We start from the raw sequence: 14,155 nt of genomic DNA, 5'->3' as shown, positions 1-14,155 counted from the left end.
CATTTTTGCTTTTTCTACTCTACTTCTTTTAATTTTTGCTTATTTACAATCTATTTATACATCTAGAGAGCTCTCTTTATACTCCTAATGAGTTTTTATCTCTATTCTTAAAATTTATCATTAAACTTTAAATTTATCATTAATTTTGGCTTTTATTTTTATTTTTTTTTATAATCTATTTATATATCTAGAGAGCTCTCTTTGTACCCCTAATGGGCTTTCATCTCTATTCTTTAGACTTATCATTAATTTTGGCTTTAATTTTTATTTTTTTCTTGTTTGTACTCTACTTGTACATTTAGAGAGCTCGCTTTGTACTCCTAAAGAGCTTTCAGCTCTATCCTCTAAACTCATCGTTCTCCCCTACTCTGTAAGTAGTAATTCCTACAACTTATCATTTATGGAATCAACTTCACAAACGTACTAAATATGATCTAAGTAATGCGTGTGACCTCTAGCCACTTATCAAATGTAGCACTGTACAAAACTTTCATCTCTCCTCTTAACTTGTTATCCCCTCCCTCTCTACCATCCTCGTGTACTTATCTTTCAGCACTTCATGTGTCTTAACTCCATTCTGCAAGATCCAACTACATCCAAACTAGTGAAAATGATTACCAACGTCGTTGCCCGCATACCTATTTGACACATCAAACCAAATTACTTTCATACTATTTATCTAAGAGACATTACATGTTTCACAATGTTCTTTTACTCCTCTGAAATATATGGAGGGTCATTCACCTAGAGAACAAATCATGCAACGATCACAAGGATCTATCCATTACATTCCCTATTAATTAAATTACCTACTGAAAAATTGTGACAAAATAAAGCGCATCTTTCCTCTCGGGTTGTTGCTATAAATAAATTGGAGTTAACGAACAAACATGCAAGATTAGATATATGATACTCACTTTAGCTGTCATATTTGGGAGCGTCTTGCAGTTACATGTCTTGCTTGAGCTTGTGAAATTGCTTAGAACATAAAGAAGGTGATAAAAAGCTCACATTTACTTTTAAGTGTTAGAACAAAGCATAGCGATGAAATCACAAGATTAGAGTGGAGTTGAGCATAGGAATGGAATGAGGTGAAACTATGAAACTAAAGATGTAAGGGAGATGGCATAGGAGAAGCAAATGAGTTAACAACGGAGGTGTGGTGTTGAAGATTGCACGTAGGTTCTTTCTGATAGTGCAGTGGCAGGAATCTTCACATTTGCTTCCAAGTGTTACTTACAGAACGAATTAGGAGCATAGCCTTTGAAGGAGGGTAAACAGAGCCTAAAAGACTCGACTCCCTATGCTTGGTATGAACAAACACAACATTCACTAGACGGCACCAATAAACCTTGCAATCATAAAACCACCTCAATACTCAATATTAACCTTGTATCCTCCACTAACAACATTTTTTACTATAGCAACTTCCAATCAACACTTCCACATTGTTGCACCATACACCTTGCACACTAGAATATTACACCTTGCCATTTATACTTCCACCTCCCTTAGTGAAGATATCTCAAACGATTGAATTATTGTTGCCCTCACTTAAGCACTTCAATTAAAAGTTACCCAAATCATCTATACTTCAAACAACGCGCTGCAAATATACCAGTCGTCATCTTGGGACCTGCAAAATCAAGGCTGACAGATACATTGTATTGCCCAATACCTAACCAAATAATCGACAATGGAATAGAATAGAAAAAAAGAGCTTCGAAAGCAATGGAAGAGCATTTCCAAAGAGTTGAAGGTGGAAGCTTGGTTGGATACTGAAGCATCCAATACAGATTTAGTGCCTACTGATGCATCCAAAACAGATGAACTATCTTCATCACCATTCATTATGATCATGCCTGACTTTGATGTCATTCACAATAATGGACTAATTACACGAAGAACACCAGAAAACCTCGGTTACGGCAGATAAATAGAACAGTTAAGCCCACAGAAACTGTGAGGCGAACGAAGACAAGCAAGCAGCCATTACCTGAGAGTGACCTACCAACCACAAACAGAGCATTGTGACTGAGAGCTGTTCACTTTTGGAGGGGGCTGCGGATCAGAACATTCTGGCTTTAGCTCCCTCCGAAGAGAGAGGGAGCATAAAAAGACAAAGTTGGAATCAGCGTCGCTCATACGGGGAAAGTGTATCATCACTTCCAGCAGCCCCTCCTCCGCCTTTGCCCGCCACAACAGCGATCGACAGCAAACTTTGTAAATTTATAGCCTTGAAGGAAAACCCTAACTTTCCCGGTTGGAGGGTTCACAAAGGGCCGGACGAGCGGATGAGCCCGCCCACTTAAGTTCATTACACACGGTGCCACGCTCTTGTGGATCTGCCCGTACTTAAGTTCATTACACGTGTGTAATACAGAATCTTAAACTACAATACTTGAGCACTTGTGGTTATGTTCTCTGAGTATGTGGACCCTGGTCATAGTTAAATTATAATGTCTTTGGGTACACGATTCCATATTTAAAGCTTATTGTGCTTTGTCCTTGTAATCCTCAACTTGAAGCAAAGCAGCTTGTCTCTCTATTATATGTTTTTCAGTACTCTAGAGGAAGCATACTGAAATTGCCAAAGAATGGCAATGCTATTGTCGATCAACAAAGAGAGACCCACCATATCGATTCATCAGAAGAGGATGTATGCCAACCTATCCCAAATGAAGAATACGTATGTCCTATAAGAAGAAACAGTATGCACACACCAACCTGTCAGAGGATGGGTATGTCCTAAAAGAAACAGTATGCACACAGCCAACCTATCAGAGGATGGGTATGTCTAGCCCAAAAGAAAAGTACACCTACCAATCTATCAAAGGAAGAATATGACTTGAAATGCAATCAAAAATTAGTACGTCACTCCCACTAACTTCCATTTTGAATCACAAAATAACAATGTGAAATTTGAGAGAATGTGTATATATTGTATTGATCTATGAGAAGAATAATTTTAAAGGAAGGCTACATGTGTCCTATGTATGTTGACCTATCAAAACAACGTGGGTGTGTCCTAGAAGAGAGAGTACGTGTACCAATCTATGGAAGGAAGCGCATGTTGGCTAAAAGACATTGAGTATGGATATCAATCCACTTTTCGAAGGGTGTGTGTCACATAGCATGTAACGCACATGAGGCTCGACCGAGCTTCGAGTACGCACACCAGAGTGAGGGTGGCAAGTAAGTCCAGAGTTAAGGGGTGAGTCATCTGGGTCGTAGTACCACGGGTGGTCGGGCTAGTGTGGGTATGCAGGGCACTACATGTAGCCTAGTAGGATGGGTCCATTCTCATTCTGCTCTACAGTCGCAAGGTGAACAAGAGCCCTACCTTCTCCATCTCCGTGTAGCCAGAGAGCTGCCGCATAGCCGAGAGGGTCACATTGGTATCAGAGCACGAGGCACCATTCTCGCCATGAATGGGGGCCAGGCCTCACTAAAGGATAGACCTTGTCCTTTGCAAAAATGGTGTGTGGAAGAGAAGACCTTGTCCTTTGCAAAAATGGTGTGTGGAAGAGAAGAGATAGATGGTTGATTCTATGTGAGCGGCCATAGAAGCTTGAAGCTCTCTCTCTCTCTCTTCTGCTCCCGCAAGCGCATCTTTCTCCCAGCACGCCATCAATGTCTCTCTCTCTCTCTTCTGGCTTGCCTGCGACTTCTCATGCAAGAGAGAAGAAGGAAGCGATAAGGCACATCTCTCTCTCTCTCCCTCGGCTTATCTCACGCAGAAAGGAGCCACAGCGCGGACGTTAACCACATATGTGGCAAGGCATCAACCCAACGGGCTCGTACAGCCATGCGCCGCCACAGAGTAGCCACCAAGGAACAGAGCTGCCGGACCATCACCATAGCCACAAGGCCACGAGAGAGAGAGAGACCACAGTGGCACCCAGCGTTTAGAGACCACAACAGCGGCAACGTAAACATACAGCAGCAGTCGGCTCTCACGTAGCCACAAACATGTAGCAAGAAGCCAGTACGCAGTGGCAATGGAGCCACCTGCACGGAACTCGCCTGTCAAAGTAGGGCTCCAACTTGCGGTTCTTGGCGAACATCTCAGGGCCAGCTGCGAGTTCGACGAAGAGGAGAGGAGAATAGTCTTTCTCTCTCGACCTCTTCACCATCCCCAACTCTCTCGCCTCCGCTCCATCGACATCAACGAAGGACACGCGCACGTGCAGTCGTGCCGGAGACGTCATCGTCAGGTCCGCAGTGTGCATTGCACTCCATCAACATTGGCGGGCACACCTAGGGAGCTCCTATTTTCTCTTTATTTCTTTGAATATTTAATTTCATATATTCAAATTTCTTTTTTTTGTTATAATCCAGAAAATGGCCTCTAGTCGGGATAGTCTTTCTTGACGGTAGGGGTTCTTTTTTGTTATAATCTAGAAAATGGCCTCTAGTCGGGGTAGTCTTTCTTGACGGTAGGGGTTCTTTTTTGTTATAATCTAGAAAATGGCCTCTAGTCGGGGTAGTTTTCTAGCATCATGTCTCCTATTTTTGGCCTCTCGTAAGCAGAGCTTGGGCATATGCGCCAAGCCGGTGTAGTAGCCGACCAAACGGATGCAGTTCATCCTTCGTCGGTCTTGGATGAGCTCGTGGATCCGTTTCCGCTTCCTTTGACCATTGACAACCATGTGGGTCCATTTGCAACAACGAGATGGACAACATAGCACTAGATCACGACCAATCTGTAGAGGTTGACATAGCGCTAGATTACGACCAGTTTGCAGAGGTTCTTAGGCTGATGTAGACCACTCCCAAGATGATCTCCTCGATGAGGAGAAGTATGGAGACGATGATCTTTGGATGTAGATGACTCGGAGATGGAAATCCCGTATGAGTCCATTGTCCAACTGTTTACTAGGACTCAAGCTTTACAGAAAAACCAAAATGAAATTTTGGCCAAGCTTAGGAGAATTTATGCTCGCTTGGATGCCACCCCGGCTACTCCCACATGGAATAATGTTACGCAAAGATCCGCATAGAGGAGGGTACAATTTCCCTCTCCAGAGGATGTAGGGCCTCGTGCAGGTAAGCAAGCCATACCACTTGCCAACAACAAGCAATTCGTAGCGTCTACTAATTTCCTCAAAGACCTCAGAGGTGTTGACCTTTGGGGGGGAGGAAAAAGAAAACAATAAGGATGCATTGAATGTTTTCCTATAGAAGTGGTCGGATGTGCATAACCTTAGGCAATTGCCAAATGCGGTGAGGCCGGTAGAGGCTAGCTTGACAACAGGCGAGGCATACAAGAGAGGATGAGCTTAGCCAATAGTGCCATGCACCCTCATACTTGGACAAAGTTCAAAACACTGTTTCAAAAGGAATTCTCACCAATAAATGAGTTACATAGGTCTTGACATGAGTGGGATAACTGCTCTCTATAGGGCGTATCACTCACCCAATACATCTCTTAGTACCGTGAGATTGTAGTGAAGTTAAAGGGAATTGATGAATTCCAAACTTTACGCGGTTTCACGAGGGGCTTACTCCCTGATTACGAGGCTTATGTTGAGCCTAAGTAGCCCAAAGTTTTCAATGAAGCAATTAAATATAGCCAGATTCATGATGACATTTTATGTCAATCCAAAGTTTTCAATGAAGCAATTAAATATAGCCAGATTCATGATGACATTTTACGTCAATCCAAATCTGGTCTTAGTAAGACAGTTGGACGAGAAGGGTGGTCTTAGTAAGACAGTTAGACGAGAAGGGTGGTCTTAGTAAGACAGTTGGACGAGAAGGGTGGTAATTTTAAAAGAAAGTCATTTTAGAATGACAAGGGGCAAGGGAACCAGGGTGATCATAGGGGATACAATGGGCCTTGGACGAAGAAACCACACAATTCTAAAGAGAAAAACCAAACCAAACTCCTGAAACAACAGCAATATGAAAAATCTAGAAAAGAAAATATGTGCTTTAAGTGCTTTGAGGTGGGGCATAGCAAGGTAGCTTGTCCTATGCTGAGCACCACTGTTTCCAGTGATGCCAAGAAGGATGGTAAATCCTCTAGGTAGGTACATACTATCCAGAGGTTACCTCTTAGTTCTGCAAAGTTCAAAGAGGTGTTGGTCTATCATACGAATAATGCCCATGCTTGCTACGTGACATAGTCTATGTGGCAACCATTATTCAGACCACATGGTTCGATTATATGGCAAGATAGGTGTCCGTAGAGTCACTGGCATGATTGACGATGATGCCACTCACAACTCCCTTAACTACTTGTTGGTTAAGAAGTTGCATTTACCTGAGACCTAAAGTGACCATAAGTATACGATCTTGTTAACTGGTATAGCTTGTTGTGTGTGGCCGCACTTGTCAGCAGCCTTGTGAGGGCAAAAGGACGAAAGGACCAGATGTATGTGAGATCATAGCAAAACAACACAACATGAAATATGTGAGTGAGTCTATATGTAATGGTGAGTGCAAATATGTACAAGAGTCATTTGCTGCTGTGAGGTGACTCTGAGTAGTGCAAAAGCAAAGAGGATGTTGGAGCTAAAGCACGATCGATGATGAAGGCTCGCGTCGATTTGATGCAAGGCACTCCGAGAAGTGGTCGGTGTTGAAGGCTCACATCGGTAGATGCAGAGGAACTTCGAGGTGGTAATGGCAACGGAAGATGAGGTGATGCAAGCTCGAATGACAAGGATGCTGCTGTACCTGAGGTGGTAGATGAAGAGCAGAGAGGGTTGTCGTCCCAAGTGGTGGTGGTGGTGGTGGTGCAAGCTCTAATGACAAGGGTGTTGCAAGACTTGAAGGGTGTTGCAAGACTTGAAGGGTGCAGGCTCTAATGACAAGGGTGATGCGTACCTGAAGGGTGGTGAGAAGCAGAGAGGACTACCATCCCAACTGGTGCAAGCTCTGGTGACATGGGTGCCACGTACTTGAAGTGGTAAGGAGCAAAGAGGGCTGCCATCCCGAGTGGTGCAAGATCTGGTGACTCGAGTTCTGCGTACCTGATGTGGAAAGGAGCAAAGAGGGCTACCGTCTTGAATCGTGCAAGATCTAGTGACACGGGTGCTATGGCTCACCCTAGTCCTCCTTGAAACACATACAAAAAGAGATTACTTTGTGAACCGCAACTGTTGTGAGAATCTTTCCAATGGCCGAGCTCGTAACCCTTGAGGTTTCCAAGCTTCACAATACCTTGAGAAGCAATTCCACCATGCCTCCTACGAGCGTTGTCACACCGCCACATTGCACTACGAGTACTCATCCCTCCTCTCACCTCACTTCACTCACACACACTCACTAGCATGCATTAGGGAGAGAGATTAGCAAGAGCAAGACTCAATTGCACAATGGGAGAGTATGTTGTATTATGAGGGATATTCACTTATATACATGGCCATAAGTGTTCACACTCACTTGGCCAGGCACTTTAGGCTCATAAGAGGCCTAATGCTATTACAATGACTACTCTCATAATATATCCACGAAGTACATCACATAGGACTTCATCCTATCTTGCTACTACCACATGCTCTTGTAGAGCAGGAATCGCCATAAATACTCTGTCACATCATTGCGGGCGCCTGTCCAAGTTGTAGCTTTGAACACCATTGCTTCATATCTTGAATGTATGACCCTTTGGTGTATCTATCATGACTCCTTAATGTAAGATAATGGCGGTAGATCTTGTTAACCCTAGAATTGGGTTAACATCCCTCCCCTTTCTAATGGCGATCGCGTCCTCGTGATTGCATTGAAGACCTTTGTGTGGGGAGAATGGACAAGCATTGTCGATGGCTTTGATGTTGATTGACGCCCAATGGTCTTTGTCCCGCCGGAATGATTAAGAAAAGCTAGTTAGTGAATGAAAAGGTTAGTGGTTTATTGGGAATTCCTAACGGAGTGGAGGATGGGGTTTTTGCGAATGATTGCATATTTGTGTGAACGTGTTTTTTTTGGCTTTTTGCTCACTTTGTTTTTGGTAATTATAAGCAATGTTACATGTGATTTGTGTTAGTGGGGATGCTAAGAGATGTTAAAAATGGGAGAGAAGAGAGGGAAGGATAAAGAGGAACGTAGACTTAATTATCAAAACGAGATGGTGATTCTCAGTTCCTCATTTGATTTATTGAAGTGACATTCATCATTTGAAGAAATTGGATTTTGATGATGTCCCTTTGTGTGGCAGGATTCTTGTCAAATGTTGTTGAGTAGGACTCGTTCCTACTTTCTTCTGTCCATGTGCTTTTTATATTTTTTATGTATATTTAAGTGCTCTTATGAAGTGGATATACATGAAGTACAAGAATTGAGTCATACAGAGTCTTATTGAACTGCTATGTGTTAAAGTAGCCACTTGTTGGTGAGGATTGAAAGAATTACGTTGACTTGCGAGGCTAATATAGATATCTTCACTAAGGATTGAAGATCATTGATTTGTGAAGATGATAGCGTCATTTGGAGAGGTTTGTAATTTGAAGGAAAATTCCAGGTGATGGGTTGTACCATTTACCAGGCTTTCGCCTACCATGGCCCGCCCATCCAGAGATGTACCTAGAAGTTGTTGATGATGAGGCTTGGTGAAAATGTTCTCCAGTGCATGAGTATGGATATGTACTCATGGAGTAACTACCGCTACATGAATTTAGCCAAAAGAATTGTAAGCAATAAGCTTAACAAATATATAATGGCTATTGAAGATCGTTGGGAAAGTGTTAATGCGTTAGATGGCTTAATCCGTGATGTGGCTTAATCCGTGATGTGGCTTAAATCGTGAAAGTGCAGGTTCTTAAGCCATGAAATTGTTAAATCATGCGAGACCTGAACTCATGAGATTGCAGGTTTTTTGACCGTGAAGGGATATTCCATGAAATGGCCTAATCCCATGAGATTGCACGTTTTTTGGCCGTGAAATGGTCTAATCCCATGAGATTGCAGGTTTTTTTGGTCGAAGGGATATTCCGTGAAATAGCCTAAACCCGTGAAAGTTAATCCCATGAAATGGAATTCCGTGAGATGGAATTCCGTGAAGGGTAATTCCGTGAGATGGAATTCTGTGAAGTTGCAGGTTTTGACCTCGTGAAGTTGTAGGTTTTGACCTTGATGGTGTTTTATTTTAATTGATTTCATTAGGGCATGACTTGCGAGTAACTGGTACTTGTGCACTTAATTTTCACATCCAGAGGGGTGAAAAGAGCATTGTGAGTTTGTCTTTGATGCGCTCATAAGTCTCCGTTTTTCAGTCGTGGGAATTGATTCTTGAATTTTTGGCTTAAATGTTGTTGAGGCAGTAGGTAAGACTGCTGGTTGTTTGCTTGAACACACAAGCTCTTGTGTAGGTGCTGAATGCAAGAGAGTGGTTGAGTGATTTTCTTGTTGTTTCTTAGGCCTCCATTCTTGTTGAACTTTAGGTGAAGCGGTTGGGGTTGAGGTTGGTGGTGAGGCTTTCTTCACGTTGTTCAATTTTGGCAACCATATGATGGGATTACCATCATAGTATCCTTATTATTGAAGCACATGCATAGGTACCCATCTTTGATGAACATTATAAACTGGCTGATGTGCTTAGTGTTGAGGCTTCCTTCTTTGTGCAAGCTTAGGGGACTTTGTGATGCGCTTGGGAATCCAAGCTTTGGTATTACTCTGGTAGTAGCCTTGTGCTTACATTAATGTTTTTGCTACCCGCACTTGTTGACTTGGTGGATTTCTTCGAGAAACTTGCATAGGTTTTTGTGGACAGTGTTGTGGAGTACTTTTCTTTTTCCTTAGCCTTTGAGTGCTGCGTTGAGGAAGAGGTTTTGACTGTTGAGGCACCCAAATTTGATTGGCACCTTCATAGTAGCCTTGAGCTACAAGTAGCTGCTTCCACCCACCTCTTGATACTGTTAAGATACCTTGATTGTGGTTGTCTCAGTGGTGGAGTTTTCTTTTGGGTTGATGTGGAAGGTGTGGGACCCTCCTTGACTTTGGTTGGCGCTGAGGAGGCCATAGGTTTGAGACTCATGGTGGGAATTTTAGATGATGATGAGGCTAGAGTCTCTTGTGGAGTGGATATCGATGACGAGGCCTTCGAGCATGTGGTTGTCTCCTTTGGTGAGGTTTGTCGATGAAGATGCATAGGTTCCAGGGCTTTTCCTTTGAGTTCCTTGTTAGAGATAGATGGTTGAGTTGTGGAAACTTCTTTAGGAATAGCTGTTGATTGCAAGGTTCCGGCATCGAACTTCATAGGTAAGGATGGGGTTGAAGGAGTAGATGCTCTAATGGAGTCGGTTGTTGACGCAGATGGCAGGTCATTGTGTAGAGAGGCTTCTGTGTGGAAGAGGCTTGTAACCTTTTGCGTTTAGCATCATAGAAATCCATTAAAATTGGATCCTCTTCCTTGCAGTATGGTATTGTCAACTTTTTATCTATTGACCATCATGATGAGTCTATCGTCGCTAGCAAAGCATAGTGGTGCTTGGACAGCAATAGTCCATTTATGCCCCAAGATCAAATATGCTTCCAACGCGTACTCAAGCACAAAAAACTTGCAAGTAAGGGGGTTAGTTTCAATATACATTGTATGTTCAAAGTACCCCATACATAGCATGTTTAAAGTCTTGTGTAAAGGGAATTCTTTCAGGATGTGCCGTGAGTGTTTGTTGACCTAACAAATCCCATAGCTCAAGGGTCATGAGATTGTGTTCTCGTGTTGATATAACTGTGCTTGAGCTGTGGTGATTTTATTTGAAATTTCCAATCCAACCAGAATCCTATGAATCTTTTCAGTAAGATATGTTGGAAATTCCAGCTCCTCTATGGTCTCATTCTCCCGTAAAAAAACAATTGTACAATGTCTGCAGGAGTGTTCAAAGTGAATGTATGCATGGATTCATCTATTGAATATAACGATTCACCTATCTAAGTTCCACCAAGGACGGCATCATACTCAAGGGAATCTAGGGTAACATGGAATGTAAATTCCATAGCTTCACCGATTGTTTGAGTAGTGTAGCTAAAGGTAACCTAGAACTTCAATGTTTTGTCCATTGGCTCCTCTTGCAAGACTATTGTTTGTAGGGATGAGTTTAGGTTGTCCAAATGACACCCAAGTGTCTATTGTCTCATGATGTTATGAGACTAGCTCGAGGGATAATCAATGCGCGTTTGCGCTTAACATCATTGCATGTAGGGAAATCCAACCATACCATGATAGAATCTTCCAAAGGAACCATGGATGTTTTAGTTTTTGTTTCAGCTTCAGATCCCATTTCTGTTTCATATTCCCATTCACTTTCATCCTCATTTTGGCTCTCAGCTTTTTCAAGAGTACCGAATGTGTACAATGATACACTTAGCCCTCTGACAATTCTAAATGAGGCCTGTTTGGAAGCTTGCGAATCTTTACAGTCTTGTTTTATGGAGTTCTTTATATCTTGGTATAACTCATGTTGAGCCCTTAAAGGTGCAAGTGCTGATGTTATATTGGCCTCATGAGAGAAGAGCATTCCTCCAAATGAGGTTTTGAGAGACCACTTTAATTTTGTAATAAGGGAATCATCAAATTCCTCACGTGCTTTCTCAAGCTTATAATTTGTGCAATCTGTCTCAAATGACTCTTCTGTAGAGAGTATGTCTTCCTCTTGAAAGCAAAAGCAGTACTCCTCTGGGCTTTGTATTTTGGTTGCTTTTTTAGGATTGGCATTATGAGGCTCAATCACAACCGGTCATCCGGTAAGACACTTAACCAAGCGAAGCATGCTCTCCTGAGCTTGCTTTTTTTGTTTCACATATGTCATGTGATCATTATTATCAATTTGGGGTGGTTAGGTGGGTTCTAGTTTCTTGATTGGTCTATGAAGGGCACTGATGAGTGATGAATCAGAACTTGTTTCATCCTCACTAAGTGACATACTAGAACTTGTTTCATTTTCTAACTTTCTTTGGATTGTCAGGTTTTCTTTATGTTTGCCCATGCGACGAGATTGAATTTTCTTTTGGGCTTTCGTATCCTGTGTCGCACATATGGGTTTTGTGATTTGTGTGGTACCCTTTGAGGTGGATGCTTTAACATCATTTGTAGCCTTTGGCTCTTTTGGGTTTATGTCCTCCATAGGCTCCTTTTCCCTGTCCTTTAATTCAACCTTGGTTTCGATAGTTTGTTGTCCCTTGTTTTTCATAGGTTTAGAAGGTTTTGCTTTTTCTTTTGGGTTCTACTTTAAAGCATGTTCTTCTACCCATGTTGAGGTATTGTCTTTTTTGTTCTTTTTTATCGTCTCTCTTGCCTTGGCTTGTAAGCGTGTAAGCACATTCAAGGGTACCGTGGAAAATTCCCCGTTTTGTACACTTAAGATATTAAGAGCTATATTTTGTGAGACAAGTTGCATTAAATCAGCTTGTCTTGGGCAATTTTGGAACATGTGGTCAATGCCACATCGTTCACACATGGGTAGCAAGGTGTCAGTGACTATTGAAGTATTCCAAACTATGCAGTCTGCCACCTTGTGAGGTCCACGACAATAGAAACGCTAAAGTGTTCAATTAACTGCTTCTTGAGCAATTTATACCCTTTGGGGACTGTTTCTGTTTGGTGCACGGGAGATGGAGGTTTTGAGTCAATTATGGATGAAGTGGGACACATTTTGGTATCATGATCAAAGGTTTTACAATATATGCAATATAGAAAAACAAGTGCCTTGTATGCACAATGAGGATTGGGATGGTCCTAGTGATTGCACTCAACACAAGGCATTTTGTTCCTTACTTGTAGAGGCTTTGAAGGTTCTCATCCTCTCTTAGAGATGTCGATTGAAAGATTTTAAGCAAGGTTGCATAGAATTCAGGGAATGACAATTCCGATATCGATCTTTCTTTAGCCATTGCTTCACTTGGTTTAGATGAGGAACACCTCGTAGCATGATCATCTTCCAGCATGTTGTTATCTAAACATATTGTTTCGTTACAACATTGATCGAATGTTTTCGGATTGGATACAATGATCAAGTTGTGTAAGTTGTTATTCTTTAAGCCCATCATGAAACATCTCTTCAATTGAGAATTGTTTGATTTCTCCCATGACACACATCGTGAGTCCAAGAGTTTTATCCGTAGGATAAAGTCTCTAATGGATTCATTTGGTTTATGCTCAATTGAATAGAGTTCTTTTGCTGAACTCCATTCACCTTGCCTGGAAAAGCTGTGGATATTTTTCAAGGTTCTGAAGTTAGTCTCAATTGTCGGCGTCAATGTGATGAACCATCGACTAGCCTTTCCCTCTAATCATAAGTTCAATGCATGTACCTTGGTGGGGCAGTTGGGATTTCCAAAGGCTTCACATCTCTCGTCAAGAATTTGTATGAATTCAACAGGATCTATTGTTCCGTCGTATTTGCCCATGATTTTGGAAATTTATACGGTCGTATTTCTGTATGAGTCACTGAGGCCATATGTGAGTGCTCTTATTTCACTGAGTCCTTGGGCTACCCCCCTTCCTAGACTAGTCAGTATATCTAAGGTGTGGGCATCCAGGGGTTGAAAAGGGTTAGTACCTATAAGATTGGTGGGAATGTTAGGTAAGGGACAAAAGCCTAGTGGGATTGAAGTGACAGGGGGTGTAAAACCTGATGACACGCTTGTTATAGGCCAATGGTATTGGGAGGTGCGTTTGCGGCATAAATCTCAATGGCTCGAAGATGTTAGCCATTGGGTTTAGTCCTTGTGTGATCCCTGGCAATCCCTCTATCGTTGCCATGTTTGATTTCGTAATTACTCCTTAATGAGATAATTTCCCAGAAAAAGCATATGCTAGTAACTTCTCAAATGGAAGACGAGGTCCTAAAACCTATTTTCCATCACTGTCTCAAGATAAAAACTTTTTTCAAGAATTTTTCCCTGTTTCGCAACATGTTTTTGAGAGTGTTCTAAAAGGAATTTTGAAAAACTTTGTATAAGAGAGTTGTAATATTTTTGGAGTACTACAACTTTATTTCCCTGAATTGTCCATGATTTTGTCATTTAGACCCTCAAAAAGTAGCCCGAATATGGTTTGTCATCATTTTTGCATTGTTTTTTTACGGTTTTTCGTGGTTTTTGGACTAAGTATGGCTGATCATCCGCTATTTGATGGTCAGTAGATCGAGAGATTCAACCAAGTGTTAGAGGACATGTTTTGAGCATATGTAAGTAAAAAGCAATCCAAATG

The 14,155-nt window shown here is 41.9% G+C and overlaps 1 long non-coding RNA gene and 1 other non-coding gene across 2 annotated transcripts; both read right to left on the bottom strand.

Moving 5' to 3' along the window:
- Window positions 1-1,357: 1,357 nt before the first annotated feature.
- LOC147633853 (uncharacterized) lies at window positions 1,358-2,348 on the bottom strand. Its single transcript, XR_015266862.1, has 2 exons — window positions 1,997-2,348; window positions 1,358-1,636 (listed from the first exon to the last, which is right to left on the bottom strand). It is a non-coding gene; the product is annotated as an uncharacterized LOC147633853 (long non-coding RNA).
- Window positions 2,064-2,172, bottom strand: LOC147633854 (small nucleolar RNA Z103). The gene has a single exon (XR_015267019.1). It is a non-coding gene; the product is annotated as a small nucleolar RNA Z103 (small nucleolar RNA).
- Window positions 2,349-14,155: the final 11,807 nt, after the last annotated feature.

This window comes from Cibotium barometz, chromosome 11 (assembly GCF_041138505.1).
Source record: "Cibotium barometz isolate CiBa-2024 chromosome 11, ASM4113850v1, whole genome shotgun sequence".
In the NCBI taxonomy this organism is placed as follows: Eukaryota; Viridiplantae; Streptophyta; class Polypodiopsida; order Cyatheales; family Cibotiaceae; genus Cibotium; species Cibotium barometz.
This window is presented reverse-complemented; position numbering and strand designations above follow the sequence as displayed.